We start from the raw sequence: 14734 nt of genomic DNA, 5'->3' as shown, positions 1-14734 counted from the left end.
TGAACTTCCAATGCATTTCGATTTGGCCTCTATTGATCTGAAACCACAAAGGTTGTAGGAGACAGGATATGGTTCTGGTCTCTGGTAGAATCCGCTTGAATTCTTCCCCGGAGAGAAAGTGGGAACCCTTCGACTGTCCAACCAGATTTCTGTGTGGCTCATGGAAAGTAAACAAACAACATAACAGAGAAAAACCCAACTTCCAAGTCACAGGCTCACAGCATCTTTGGGAACTAAGTAGTTGAGGTCCAGGGACTTGCTGAAAACCACCCCAGGACAGTGAGAGCACGCAGACACGCGGCGCTCAAGGCCATTTGCCCGAGAAGATGACTGGGTTTGGGCCCCCAGGGACACTTCTGCTGCAGAGAATTAACTGGGCGTGTAAAGGAACAAAGAATTCGGCTTTTTTTTTTCTTTTTTAATTAAAAAATTTCGTACTCAAAAAGCAAGAGACGTGATGCTATTTTCTCCCATTCTGAAATCTCACAGGGGCGAGGGCATGGGCAACCACATCTGTAGCATCTGCATTCGGGCAGCTGTCTGAGTAACTGTCACCAGACTTTTTAAGGTTTTACAGAAACTGAGTTGGGAGTATTTCCCAAGAGCCACTGCTCAGCAGTGAAAACGTGGAGAGCTTACTGTTCTGTCTTTTGGAAAATCTAATCAGCTAAAATGATGACTTGGTGGTCTGACTTGCTGTCTTTTGCTACTTGATAAAGGCCTTTTTTGCCAGGCAAGGAGAGAGAGTATGGTTAGCTTGTTTTTTCAGACTGAGGTCATCTCTATTCATTGGTGTAGTAAACAAGCCAGACTTAGGGGAAAAAAAACCACCCAAAAAACCCTCCTTTCAAAAGCAACACTATATTTCTATCTTCTCTGTGATGAATTAAAAGCAGGATCATTTTCAAAAAACAACATCCATCAGAGTATTTAGGAATGATAAAGAAAACGTGTTAAAAAAAAAAAGACCTAAACTTCATTTATTAATTTCCAAGAATAACTCTCCAGATCATTTTAATCCTTAAGCTCATTCCTTAAGCGCTTGTAATTTACAAGGTCAAAAAGAATCTTAAGACATTATCTTAAACTCCTTTGCATTCCATTCTTAAGGGTATCCGTAAATGGATAATTTTGGTGTGTTCAAATAAAACAACCACGGCCCGTACGTTTAATTGTGAGAAAAATGCTTTGGACTCTGCCAAAGACCCAGCTAGAAACTATCATTGGGACAGTTTGCTTCTGGGTCTCCAGCTGCCTTTACTTCACTTTCTTATCAGCTCAGTGATGCCTCTAGATGCACAAGGAATCTATTTCTCCTGGGCTCTGGGCTCTGCCAGGGCGGAGAGCTCGCCCATTTGCCTGAGCCAGCCTCACCAGGGCACCATTCCCAGGGCAGTGACTCAGCTCTGGAGGCCACCTGCTGCGGGGGTGCTGCCCCCTTCCGGGTCATTGCCAGTCACGAGGGTGGAGGGACAGGACAGAGCTGAATGGACCCAAAGCCTCAACAGCTCAGAGCCAGGTCAAGGGCAATGCCGGAAGGAGAGCCGCTGTTTACGGCAGGTCCAGCCCCGCAAGGTGAAGCGCTGTGCAGTCGAGGGGCTTCACACCTGGGTCCTAAGCATCGTGGTGACCACCTGGACCATGGGCTGTGATGCAAACTGAGGGCAGGGCCACAGGGCAGCTCCCACATTCCACACCACTTCCATCAGGTCACTGTGGTTGTCAAAAGTAATCCACAGCGCCCGCTGCCGACAAGATACCCCGCTGCATTTGAGGTCTTTCCACCACCTAAATCCATCCTAAGTCCATCCTTCTGCCAGGGCATTCTCTCTCCTTCCTTTAGACAAACCCTCTGCTCCAACTAAAACAAGCTGCCCCCACTGCCTGGCTCTGCAGGGCTCCCTCCCTCTGGTCTGTTTTCCTGTTTCGAGAGACCAGCTGGGTTGGCAGCAATCACAGGCACAGAGCTACTCCACCTGGGGTTCTCCGCCCATTTTAAATGTACGAAGCCTCCCAGGCCCAGCCCAATATTCCCTGCTTGCTCTGCAGAGTCTCCCTGGACCACTCTGGCTTGTCACCCTCTTCTGCACTCACAGCATTCATGTCTTAACCCTATAAAGCCAACCCATGTTACTCAGCCCCTCTAACGTGTTAAGTCCTTTCGGTCAATGACAAACGCTTAAGGGACATGTGCTCCATGTCGCAGAGCGTCAGGTGCTGGAGGGAAAAGACACGGTCCCTGCGGCGGTGCACGTCCCTCACAGGACAGAAGCGCACGAGCACTGCCCTCCACTCCATGGCAGAAGCTGCCTGCAGGGTCAGCAGGCTGTACTCAGGGTCTCTAGGCTGCTCTGAAAGGAAGAGGAGCCTCTCAAAGGAGGGACAAAGTTGGACAAGGAAGGGAGGGGGGGAGGAGAGAGTCTTTCAGGGAATGTGGGCGCTACAGAGACAAACGGCACATTCTCTTCAGTATTTCTGTAGCTTTGGAGTCAGGGGGGTGGGTTCTGCGCGACTGGCAGGGTACCTGTGCTGTGTGACGTGGGTCAACAGGCGGCCAGGCTGGCTTCTGTCCTTTTGGAGTGGAGAACCTACACGATTCATTCTTGAGCCGTGTGTCTGGCCATTAACCACACACTGCCTTGCGACACGGTCATTTCTGCTGCTGGTTCCCTAGCGTGGCCTGCACTGTTCCGTCTCCTCCCCGGCTGGGCTGTCAGCTCTGTGCAGGCACAGAGCTCTCTAATGGGCACTGCGGCCAGCACTGCGCCTCAAACCCACAGATGGTCGGAAGCTCACGTCTTTTCTCCTTCCTTGCTCTTTTCAAAAAACTAAAGTATAGTTGGTTTAGCATACGTCTTAATGGACACTTCAGGATGCGCTTTTGCCATACTGTCTGTCAGTAAGTAGTTAAGCAAATCAGCAAATAATTCCTGAGTCCTAGTAGTTAAGACCATCAACAAATAATTCCTGAGTCCTAGACGATGGACGCTAGCTAGGGCACATGTCAAAAATGGTGTGTGGTCCAGGTGGACAGAGTCCGGACAGCCAGGGTAAAGAAGCTGGAACTCTTCCACAGAAGCGCCTCGAGTGAGAGTGGTGTGGCTGAAGCATGCTCAAAGATGACCGACTGGGCAGGAGGAGAGGGGACTGGGGCTGCCCTGAGAGGTGACAGGTGATGGAGCACCTTTCCACCTGCACTGTCCGGCTGCGTGCCTTTACTCTCGGCCCAGCTCCGTCACACCCAAGAGGAACACTCAGTGATCTGGGTCTTCGCCTGTTTTATCCTGTCTTCTTTATTCCTTCTACGAGTAGCAAGCGACAGTAACATGCCAGACACTGTGATACAGAGAAAAAGTCTCCTCTCTCAATTACATCACATACATCACATTATCTAACATAACGCAGAAGGCTCCCTGGAGGAGGTGATACCTGAGACAAATCCTAGGTAGGAATAAGCAGGTGTCAGCAGGTGAACAGACGAGGAAGAGAGAGAAGCACAGGTAAAGATACAGTCCAGGAAGAGAAGCAGGCCTCAGGATCTTCTGAGAGAAAAACTGGAACCTGGAAAAGGAGGAGCCATTAAAGGACTCTGAGTAAGAGAAAGACAATCAGATTTACATTTTAAAAAGATCAGTTAGGAAACCAGTGGGAGAACTTATTGGAAAGTTTTGACTTTGGAGGCAAAAGAGGGCAACATATGGATTAGAAAGATGCCAAAGCACAATGATTCAGCACTGGAGATGGAGTGACATGTGTAGAGAGAGAGTCACTGAGAAAATCTTTTGAAAAGACCTTCAAAATTAATCTATTTCAGGTAGGCTCCAGCAATAGGTTACATACGCACTGCCAGTTTTGGCCACAAGAGGGCAGGCTCACACAGCTATTCTAGAGCTGGCCCCTCCAGGGAGAAGGGAGAGGATTTCTGGTTTGTTTGCAAAAAACTGGGAACACTTGGTTTTGCTTGGTTGTGACCACCAGAAGTGGCTGGCCTTTTCCAGGTTTTTGGACTGACCTTTTTTTTTTTTTTTTTTTTGCTTTTCAGGGGCTGCACCTGTGGCACAGTTCTCAAGTTCTGAGGAAGTTCTCAGCCTAGGGATTGAATCAGAGCCACAGCTGCTGGTCTACACCACAGCTCAAAGCAACACTGGACCCTTAACCCACTGAGTGAGGCCTGAGATGGAACCCTCGTCCTCATGGATACTAGTGGGTTTCATTACCACTGAGCCACAATGGGAACTCCTGGACTAACAATTACGTATAATGAAGAACATTCAATAGTCTCATATTTTAGGTCCTTGCAAAGGCAATTTAGGACAGGGTTATCTATTCAGGGTGGCTCTCCCCTTACCCAAAGATCTGACAAAACTTCAGGTTTGTGATTTACAAGGCAATAAAGCCTGGCCTCTGTTCTCAGATTGCTCACCTAACTTAGCCCCTCTTCGGATTCGTAGATGTCCCTTGCCAGTCCCCAAGGTCTCTAGCAGGGAGTTCCAGACTCTCCTGCCCAGAGCAGTCTTTAAAGACGTAATTTCTAGTGGAAACTGTAGGGAACCACCCGAACTTAACAAGATTCTCCACCACGTGGGGCAGAGCCTCCAAACAAATTCTGGAATGGAGGCACAAGCTCTCTGAATGTGCCCCATAAACATAACTTTTCTCCTACTGAGAACCTCTGCAGAAACCACGGAGTACCAGGCGGTTGGAGAGGGAGGTGGGAAGCTGCATGAAACTACTACACTTGTCTCTCACTGGGCTCTCTGAAGGGCAGCCAGCTGAGCCCTCAGAGAAGAGCATGGGGATTGGAAACAATGTAGATCGGGAATGAAGCGTTTCAATGAAAGAGTTTTCATCAGGGGAACCAGCTAGTAAAGAGCTTGGCCCCCATGACCCAGTCTGACCACGACACTTGAAAACTGAGAAAACTGGCACAGGCTGCCTGGGCATCCGTGGGCCTGGGGGCAGCACCCCAGGGCAGCGACGCTGCTCACCTGAGGATCTGTCTTCCCTGCACAGTTAACAGCGGGAGCTGCTGGGGCCTGTGCTCTGCCGGGCTGAGCTTTTCTTGGGGAGACCAGGGAGGGAGGCAGAGCACAGGGCGGGCACCGAGACCCACCCCAGGGCCCCTCTGGCTTCCCTGGTCATCACCTGCTTTGCCTCCTCTAGGGACCTCTCGGGTGGTCCATTTGCCTGAAGAGGTAGAAGAAAGTAACAGACTCCCTCACTGGAAGAGGCATTTGTGAGCCATCCCAAGAAAGGCCAACCGCCTTGCAGGCAGGCCACACACTTTAACCCAATTGGGCCTCACAGCAGCCTGTGAAGTGGGTACTATTCCCATTAGTGATGGGGAAACAGGCACCAAGACACTGAGAAATGCTCATGTGCCCTGAGTCACAGAGCCAGCAAGGGGCAGAGCCTGGATGCAGACCCAGGCAGCCTGACTCGGGGCCTGTAGGCCATACACGGCCTCAACTTATCAACGGGGGTAGAGAGAGGCCCAGGAACCCGCCAGGGTCACTCGAGCTCGAGGCTGGGACATACTGGGGTCGGGGGAGGCAGCTGGAGGAGAGAGACAAGGATCCGGCCTCCTAATCTCATCCAGAGCTTCTTCCACACAGCACGTGGTGTCTTCCACACTCCTACTGGCACCGCTCACTCCCACGGCCAGAGAGACGGACTGGCCCGCAGTCAAAACCCTGACCAGCCAAGCAGAAGCCGACTTATTCGGAAACTGACCTACACCCTCCACATCACATCCAGAAGCCCTTCAGCCTGCAAAAGTGATTCTAGGGACAGCCTGCGTACCCCAGACAGGATCCCTTCCTTTTATCACTTTTCTAAAGCTGCACTTGATGTACATAACCTGACAGAAGTTTTCAGCTGACTTACTGCTCGCGGTTCAAACCGGCTCTCCAAAGATTTTAAGAACCTACTTGCAGAGGTCATGCTGTTCTCAGCAGCAGAACTTCCACGCATGCCTGGAGCAGCTCAACGCAGGAAAAAAAAAAAAAAAAAGGAGTGAACTGCGTACCCAGGCCCGGATTTCCAGAGAAAACCACACTTCGGAAGAAGAGGACTGGTCCGGTCCCTGCGAGGGACCCAGGGCCCGCTGAGAGGCCCTCCAGCAACGTCTCAGATTTGGGCTGAAGTGTGTGGCTCTCAAAGCTGCGCCATCAAGTCGGCAGCCCACCAGGGCTCCCGAATATTCTACGGTATGATTCAGAGGCGGAAGGCATGAGAGCCAGTGCGCCTGCGCCGCATCTCCCCGCGGGAGGTACTGGGGCGCCCGGAGAAGCGGCGTCCAGAGCAGCCCCCAGGGGCTAAAAATACCTTCCACTTCTCCTCTGGTCTGTCTGGTCACTGTCCCAGACGCAAGCTCAGCACAGCCGGGTCCACACAACCTATGACATCACCGTCTACCTCCGCCTCGTAACTGGATAAAGAAGGGTCTCACTATTTTTTTCTTTCCCACGGACACGAGCACAAGGTTACAGACTCGGATGAAACGACATTCTATACAAAAATAGGTGCTGAAGGTACCCGCTTCAGCCTGGCATCTCAGGAAAACTCCGGAAGTAGGGTCCTTTAAAAGAAATTCCTTACTTTAACTGCAGACCGGAGATAACGACTCACCCCAGAGATCCAGCTAAATGCTGGCACAGGAATTCCTAACGAGAGTCAAGCAAGTAAGTTCTTCTAAAGGGAAACTTCTGCGTCATATGCTTTGTGGACAAGCTGCTCTGACCTCCTCCTGCAGCTTCAAAGCTCTTCTGCTCGATTGCATAACCCATAACCTTGAGAACAATTGGCCCTTCCTGCCAGCAGCTTCTCCACGTCCACCTGTCCTTACAGGTAGTAAAAGTTGAGAAGGATCAGAACCAGTGTTTACACAACACTTCTGGTGCTCTCTTCCTCCTGCCCCAAGCCCCCAAGTTCAAAGATCACTTCAAAAATGGGGGAGAGGTGATTCAAAGAGCAGGCAGAGAAGGTGACCCTGGTGGGGGCAGCCCCTCGGCGGGGAGGAGGGGGCTTCCCCCCACAGGGCTCAGGAGAGGGGCTGGCCGAGCAGGAGGCCACCAGGCTGCCCACCTGGGAGTCCCAGACTAGAGGAGCTTTAACGTCAGAAAAAGCCCCCCACCCCCACCCCTAGGGAAACAGCATCTTGCTCAGGGGACCACCTGCCCCAGGACTTAGGTGGCTAAGACTGCAGGTTTCACTCTGGGAACTGACCAGGGTTTTCGTTTTATGGCTGCTGCCTTGCTGTACCCACAGGAGGGCAGGCAGATCACTCGTTTTAAAACCACTTCCATTTAGTGAGTTCTCATGGTGGCTCAGTGGTAATGAACCCAACCTGGATCCATGAGGATGTGGGTGTGATCCCTGGTCTCGCTCAGTGGGTTAAGGATCCGGAGTTGCTGTGAGCTGCGGTGTGGTGTGAGCTACAACTCTGATTTGACCCCTAGTCTGGGAACTTCCATATGCCTCAGGTTTGGCCCTAAAAAAAAGCAAAAAAAAAAAAAAAAACCCAAACAAAATAAAGCCAGTTCCATTTACAGTCATTTCATAGTCCCTTGGGCACATTCTCAACACTTTTTAGCACCTGATTTAACTACTAGTTCCACTGAAATCTGCTTTTGCTGTATATCCCCTTTTAGTCCCCTCAACAAGTGATAGTCACAGAAGACCAACGTGGCAGGCAGCCTCCTGGGGACAAAGCCTCTCCTAAGAGCCTGGGTGCCTGGGCTGGAGACACTTTGGGGGTTGTGGGGCGCTTCCCTGGGACCTCTGGGATGGACGCCTGCCAGAGCAAGATCGGACCAAGCTGAAGGCTTCTGAGGGGCGAAACCTGCTTGCCCCCTCCTCACCTGGGGCGCATCTGCCTTCTCGATCCTCAAAGGCCAGACTCATTCCCCACTCCAGGGCCTTTTAGGGGACCTGTGCTCTGTGCCTGGGACCCTCCCCCTAAGCCCTCGGCTGACACATTCCTTCCATCCTATAGCTCTCAGCTTGGAAATCACCTGCTCGGAGAACCACCTGAAGGGAAGGCCCCCTTCCATCATGAAGCACCTTTCCCCTCGTCTCATGTAGTCTGAGTTTTATTGGACTGCTTTTCTGTGCATTTAATCAAGTTCACCCTGACAGAGATACCACCGTCGTCTTCTCGGTGCCCCCCACCCCTGGTGCCTGGCACACAGCTGCTGCTCAGGAAATCTTTGTCAACTGAATGAACAATGACGCCAGCTTGCCTTGACCTCCCCTAGCTGCTCCGATCTCTGAATGTCCCGTGGAAGGTGCCTCTGACCGCATCTCCCATCTCATCATGACCTTGCCCACCCCAAGCAAAACCGCAACAAATGCCCAGAGAGCTTCTTACTGTGGATAACCAGGCACAAAGAAGACCTTCCTAGCTGGCACTTCAAACCACCACTGAAGGGATTCATAGACTTTGTCTCATGTTCTATCGTGGTGGCAAAGTTAATTTCTATATGAAATTAAAAATGCCTCGCTGGAGTTCCCATCGTGGCTCAGCAGTAACGAACATCACTAGTATCCATGAGATTGTGAGTTCAATCCCTGGCCTTGCTCAGTGGGTTAAGGATCAGGCGTTGCCATGAGCCGTGGTGTAGGTCGCAGGCGTGGCTCCGATCCCGCATTGCTGTGGCTGTGGTGTAGGCCAGCGGCTACAGCTCTGATTCGACTCCTCGCCTGGAAACTTCCATGTGCTGTGGATGCGGCCCTAGAATTACAAAAAAAAAAATCCCTCTCTTTGACGACATTCCCAGGAGTGCCTGGAGTGGAGCAGGACTGAGTATTCAACTCCGAACCTCTGAACTTTTTGAGTTTAGGAATCGCTGCCCCAAATCACTCTCCCCTCGTCTGACACTGCTGTGTTCTATGGGCTACCTTCCTGGGGAAATGATGCAGGCCTTGTGCTCCAGGTGAGTCACTCACACCCAGCTCTGTGTGTCCAAGACGCTGCCAGCTCACCTGCTTGCACCCCTGCCCCCCACAGGCCTGTGGAGAACACCCCAGTCCGATGTCAAGATTTATTCAACTGGTCAATTCCACGGCCCACTCCAGCCAGCAACCTCTCTACAGCCTCTTACTTGCCAAGTGAACCAGCCCCCGACTCGCATCCTCTTACCTTCTCGGTGCCCAGACAGACACACCTCTCTCCCTGCTCACTTTTCACTCCCTGACACCCCAGGATCTTACCTACTCAGGGTGCTCAAGGACTGTCCTCCATTTTTCTAAAAGCTCTACCCCCCAGAAAACAAGAGCAGCGGCAGCCAGCCTGGCCTGCATACGGAAGATTCACCGCCAACACCTTGAAACCTGGAAAGGATCCACCCCAAGTCCCAGTAAGGCTTTTGCTGGAATCGTGGGTGGGAGGATGCCAAGAAGGATGGGGAGAGAAATTAAAGTCTGCTGATTCTCTCTCTGGGTCGCCTTGGTAAGGACACGAATAACACACAGCTTTTGTCATAGATGCCAATACCTGTATTAAGACTGGCCTTGGCATATTCACATGGTTGGTATGTTACAGCATAAAGTCTGGGGTCAGAGACTTAAGCTCAAGACCTGGTTTTCCCACACCGGGTGAGCTGATGTTTCCCTGTCCGTGGGCTGGGGTTAAAGAAACTGACCTCCCAGAGCTGCAGTGAGGATTCAGTAACGCAACATGGTCATGTACCTTATAAGTTGTCAACACTAGCCACTGTATCTGTGAGTTTCCACTGTCACCGAGTATGTCATTTCTACCTCTCTCTCACTGGAACTCTTACTGCGCATCTGCTATGTGTCAGGCACTGCCTTGTGTGTCAAGGTGTTCATCCAAAAGTAGACGAGAACAATCCTGGCTCTTATGGGACCAGTGCAACCAGGGGAAGACAAACAAGAAACCAACAGGAAGTTAGAACTTAGCGTGATGTGCGCACAGAGGGGAAAGCAGGGGGCGGGCGCTGTGGAAGCCTGCGGGGCACTCAGCCCAGTCCTGAGCAGTCAGGGAAGGCTGCCTGGGGGAGGTTTCAGCTGAAGCGAACAGTTGTGGTTGGCTAGGAAGAGAGGGAAGGAAAGAGCTTCCACGCAGGCGGCGAGCACCTCCAACTTCATCTGGCTGGACCAGAGACCATCGAGTAGGGTAAGGATGAGACCAATGCACGAAGGGCCTTTGGACCACATCAGTGCAAAACCAGCCTCCCTGACAGAAGTGTTACATAGTCAAGCAGCAGCAACAGTATCACAAGACAACAGATTTCTGGGTCCTAACCATGCACTTAAATTATAGGGCCTGAACTGACTGGAAGGTACTGTGAGCTTCTACTCATTTCCAGCAATAAAAGAAAAGGGGATTCCATCATTGGCTACACCGATTTTTTTTTTTTTTTTTTTTTGTAGTTGGAATAGTTGCTTTGTTAATTACCTTTTACGGACATACTCTTGTCTTATAACCAGCAGCATGTTGGCTGGAGCCTGGGGGGGCGGGGGGCGGGTTGTGGTAAGATGTACCATTAGTGCCAAGCTGTAACCAACCAGGTGATCTGGGGCAAGGTAAGGCATGAAGATGCCCAGCTTTGGGGCTGCATCCACCCTCCCTGAAACACCAAAACCACCACAAAAGATAACTGCCTACATGAAACTGAGTGGCCCCCAAAGGGTAACAATACCTCCAGAAGATGAGTCATTTATGGAAACCGAATAGGATACAAATGAAGAGTTTAGGTTCAGGAGCCAGAGTGCTGTGATTTGAATCCTGGCTCCTCCACTTAACTAGCTGTGTAATCGTGGAAGAAATGATGTAACCTCGCTAATCCACAGTTTCCTATCTGTAAAATGGGTATAGTAATAAAACCTGCCACACAGGATTGTTTATTAAAACAGACAGCCACGTAAAGTACTTGGCCTGGTGCCTGGCATACGGTGCCCAGCTAACAGTGTCAGCTACTGTTGTTACTATTACTCATCTCTTGCACCTGTGTTGGGCTGAGGTCCGTTCTCACCTACTGCTTCCATGAATGAAAAATCAGAGGCTTGAACACAGGAATGAATTATCCCTGTTAATCCTGATCTTGCAACACTGAGGCCACAGGAAATACAACTGCAGTGACCTGGGATCCTGCATTAGTCATGACTGGTACATACTAGGTTACAGCTAACTGATACTTTATTTATTTATTTGGTCTTTTTGTCTTTTCAGGGCCACACCTGCAGCATATGGAGGTTCCCAGGCCAGGTGTCCAACTGAAGCCGGAGCCACCGGCTTACACCAGAGCCACAGCAATGCAGGATCCTAGCCATGTCTGTGACCTACACCACAGCTCAAGGCAACGCTGGATCCTCAACCGGCTGAGCGAGGTCAGGGATTGAACCTGCATCTTCATGGAATACTAGTCAGGTTTGCCAACCCCTGAGCCACGATGGGAACTCTTGACACTTTTATAATCAAAGTGGTAATATTTCTGACAGGGCCCTCAGTTAAATCATAAAGATTCCATCCTGGAAAGAATCCTTGATCCATCTAAAACCTTGTTACTGTGTCCTCTGTTGTTATTTTTAATTCCTGAGAGTAACACCACAGTGTATTTCATTAGGGTTTCTCTTCAGCATCTCTATCTTAAAAGCTAATGTACTCAAACTTTGCTTTATATTTAAAAACTTCAGGCTTTAATTTAAACTCATTTTCGATGTTTCTGACATGTTCACCCCCCCCACCTTTGGAGACACTAGGTTCCAAATGGGTACAACCCAGCTTATTAGGCAGCTTTCTTGGGATTCCCAGTGCTAACACTGCAGGATCCAGTAAATAACTTCCTACTCCATAGCACTTATGATCTCACAAGCTTATTTCCTGCAGACCTAGCCTGGGAGCCGGATTTTAAAACTGGCGGTGGATTTAGCAAATGATTCATAAATCTTATGGTGGTGACCGGTGGAGAAGAGTGGATTCTTATGTCAGCCTGCTTTACATTTTAATAGTGCAGAAAATAACAGGTTAGAGCAGTGCTTTGTAGCTACCCTCCCTTGCTCCTGGCAAACTGATGCAAGCCAAACACACTCCATCCTTTACCACCAGTGTATCTGTGGCGCGGAAGGCTGCCCTGGGCTGTGGGCAGGGTGTGTCTGGGGAGGTGGACAGCAGAGTTGGGAGGGTGGGGGGCTTCCCCAAAGGCCAGGAACAGGAAACAGCTCTGCGGGTTTGGGAAGCAACAGGCTGCGTCTTGCTGGAGTGCAAAAGCGAGAGGGGATGGTGGCGGGAGGGGGGGGGCGGGACTCAGGTTACGGAACTTTTTTTTTTTTCCTGAAAAGTCACTCTAATAGGATCTCTCTTCTGAATACTGACATCACTAGAACATCCATTTAGATTACCTTAAGTCTTTTCAGTGTAGCTCTCCCTCCGTTTCAAAGCACTAGTTGGCTAGACTTCTAAAATACTATCCGCCATTCATGAAGAGCAGAGAATTTAGAACAAAGGTGACGCTGGACCTCGGGCTGAGTCTCCCGGAGGAGGTCGGAGGTCGAGCAGCTTGTCCGCTCAGAAGCTTCCCGTGAGTGAGGTTTCCTCTCTGGCCCAACTCGGGAAACGCCCTCATTCCTTTCGTAGGCGCGAAGGGCTTTAACATTCCAGTTCTAGATCCGAGGCTGGGGAACTTTATCAATGCTCTTAACAACCTGGGGAGTATTATTCAGAGAAACTGGGGGTGAAAAAAAAAAACCCAAAATTGTCTTCCCAGATTTCTGAGAAAGAGGTGAATACTGACCTACATTCAATGTTCTACATTAAAATCACAGGTTTGGGATAAAGAAAAGAAGTCTTCCATATGACGCGATGAAATCAATTTATTCTGCAACAGGAAATTGAGTTTGGATTGGGGGGGGAACAACCCAGTACAAAAATTAAACCACGGTTAATTTTTAACTGTGACCAAGGCCAAATCTTTGAATGCAGGTTGCCGATTTTTCCATTGGCTGCTTGTATGCTGCACCAAGAGGCAGACGCAGCAGGTCAGTTTGCTGTTAAGACACGCTTGCAAACCAATGTCTATGCCAGGATGCCGTCAAGCACCAAAAACTCATGGGAATTCAGGGTGCTTGTCATTTAGGCTGGAAAGAGGTGACTAAGCTCCTTGACCTAAGGTTTATTCGACCTAATCACTTGCCGTGAACCAGAGACACTCAAAGCCAAACATTAGTAGGGCAGGTCTGGGACAGGCTGCCCTGGGCAAAGCAGCCTTCACGCTAAGGGCTCCTGTGGCAGAGCCTGATAACAGCCGCTCAGGAAAGTGGCCTGACTCCGGCAAAAGTCTTTCAAAGCCCACTGTGGCCCACAGGCCCCCTCACCAGCTCCAACAGGCCCACCCACCACAGACTCCCACAAGCATCTCGGGGTCTACTCTGTGGCCTTTCTATCTCTTTCTTCAATGTCCTCTTCAGTTTCAGCCAAAAGAACAAAAAGCAACTGTACTATAGTGAGGACGAAGCCCTTAATGGAGAATTATGTTTGAAAAACAAACTTATCGTTGGAACCCTGAAAAGTCAAACTCATCTTCACAAATTAAATGACCATAACAAACCAGTTTCTCTTGGTATCTATTGTGACGTTCACTCTTTTACTGGATTAATATAAATTGCTAAACGTTTCCTGGAAATCAAAGCTACAAATTAGAAAAAAAACAGAATGATAGAAAATGTCTTTGATAGTCCAGTTTTGATTTCAAATAATGATTCGGGAGGTTTAAAAACTACCACATGAATAAATAAATGATCAAGTTACTAAAATGTTAATTGTGGAATCCAGTTGGTGTATATATGGGGTTCATTACAAAATTCTTTAGACTTTGCTGTATACTTGAGATTTTTGTAATAAAATGTGGGAAAAAAGTATTATATCCTCCACTCGGGTGCTAATATCCACCAAAACTCATGGACTCCTGCAGCTAGATACAACAGTACAAGGTTTTGAAACATAAAAGAAGCATCAAAGATTAACTGGGAAAATATAGATGACTCAGCACACAATGTTGAGAGATCTACTGTGTGAAAAAAAAGATCTATTCAGATCTTTTTTTTTCAGACTTTACTTCTAATTTGGTGGGCTTTCTCCAAGAAATTAAAAAATTTTAATTAAATGAATATTTTCTAACTTCCACATGGGAAGGAATTCCTAAACCCAAGGTAATGGAAGTCACCCCAGAAAAAAAAAAAAAAAAAAAAAAACAAACACAGACAAAAATCATTTGTTCAGCTAAATAAAATGTAAAGATTCTTCTATATCTCAAAAAAAAAAAGGTCATAAGCAGAACTAAAAATCAAAGAAGCTGGGAGAAATATTTCCCACAAATCTCCCTCTCACTACATACAGAAAAGATTAAGTAAATTATAGAATAGTTACATCCCAATAGAAAAGTTGGTAATGGACGTGAACAGAACACTTACAAAAATAAACAATGTTCTAATAAGCACATAAAAACGTTAAACTTCACTGATAGCCATTAAAAACTGCCACAAGCCTGGCACAAAGTGGGTACTTGTTAAATAATGGTTGAATAAATGAACCAAAAATAATGTAATGCTTTTGTCTAAAGATCTGAAAAAAGATTACACTCACTGAGAGATTATGAAGATGAGCATGTGTGTATAACTTCACACAAATTTTCTAGAAAACAAACAGGCAAAGGGTATCAGGAATCTTTAGAGTTCAACTCCTTGGACTTAATAAATTCACTGCAAGTGATCTACC

The 14734-nt window shown here is 48.7% G+C and overlaps 1 long non-coding RNA gene across 5 annotated transcripts in view; it reads right to left on the bottom strand.

Annotated features, from left to right (window-relative positions):
• The window catches only part of LOC106506781 (testis-specific gene 13 protein), a 539004-nt gene that overhangs the window by 179961 nt on the left and 344309 nt on the right, over positions 1 to 14734 (bottom strand). The window contains exon 7 of one of the 5 annotated variants that reach the window (XR_014833848.1): positions 3430 to 3561. The exons of 2 other annotated variants lie outside the window; for them this stretch is intronic. This is a non-coding gene — a long non-coding RNA (testis-specific gene 13 protein). Of the gene's footprint in view, positions 1 to 3425; positions 3562 to 14734 lie in introns of those variants that run through there. 2 more of the 5 variants (XR_014833851.1, XR_014833869.1) reach the window with 2 other exon arrangements.

Source organism: Sus scrofa, chromosome 18, assembly GCF_054392235.1.
Source record: "Sus scrofa isolate SSC_HxYL_T2T_F1_AM1 chromosome 18, Sscrofa_HxYL_maternal_Yorkshire_Landrace_v2.0, whole genome shotgun sequence".
Lineage (NCBI taxonomy): Eukaryota > Metazoa > Chordata > Mammalia > Artiodactyla > Suidae > Sus > Sus scrofa.
This window is presented reverse-complemented; position numbering and strand designations above follow the sequence as displayed.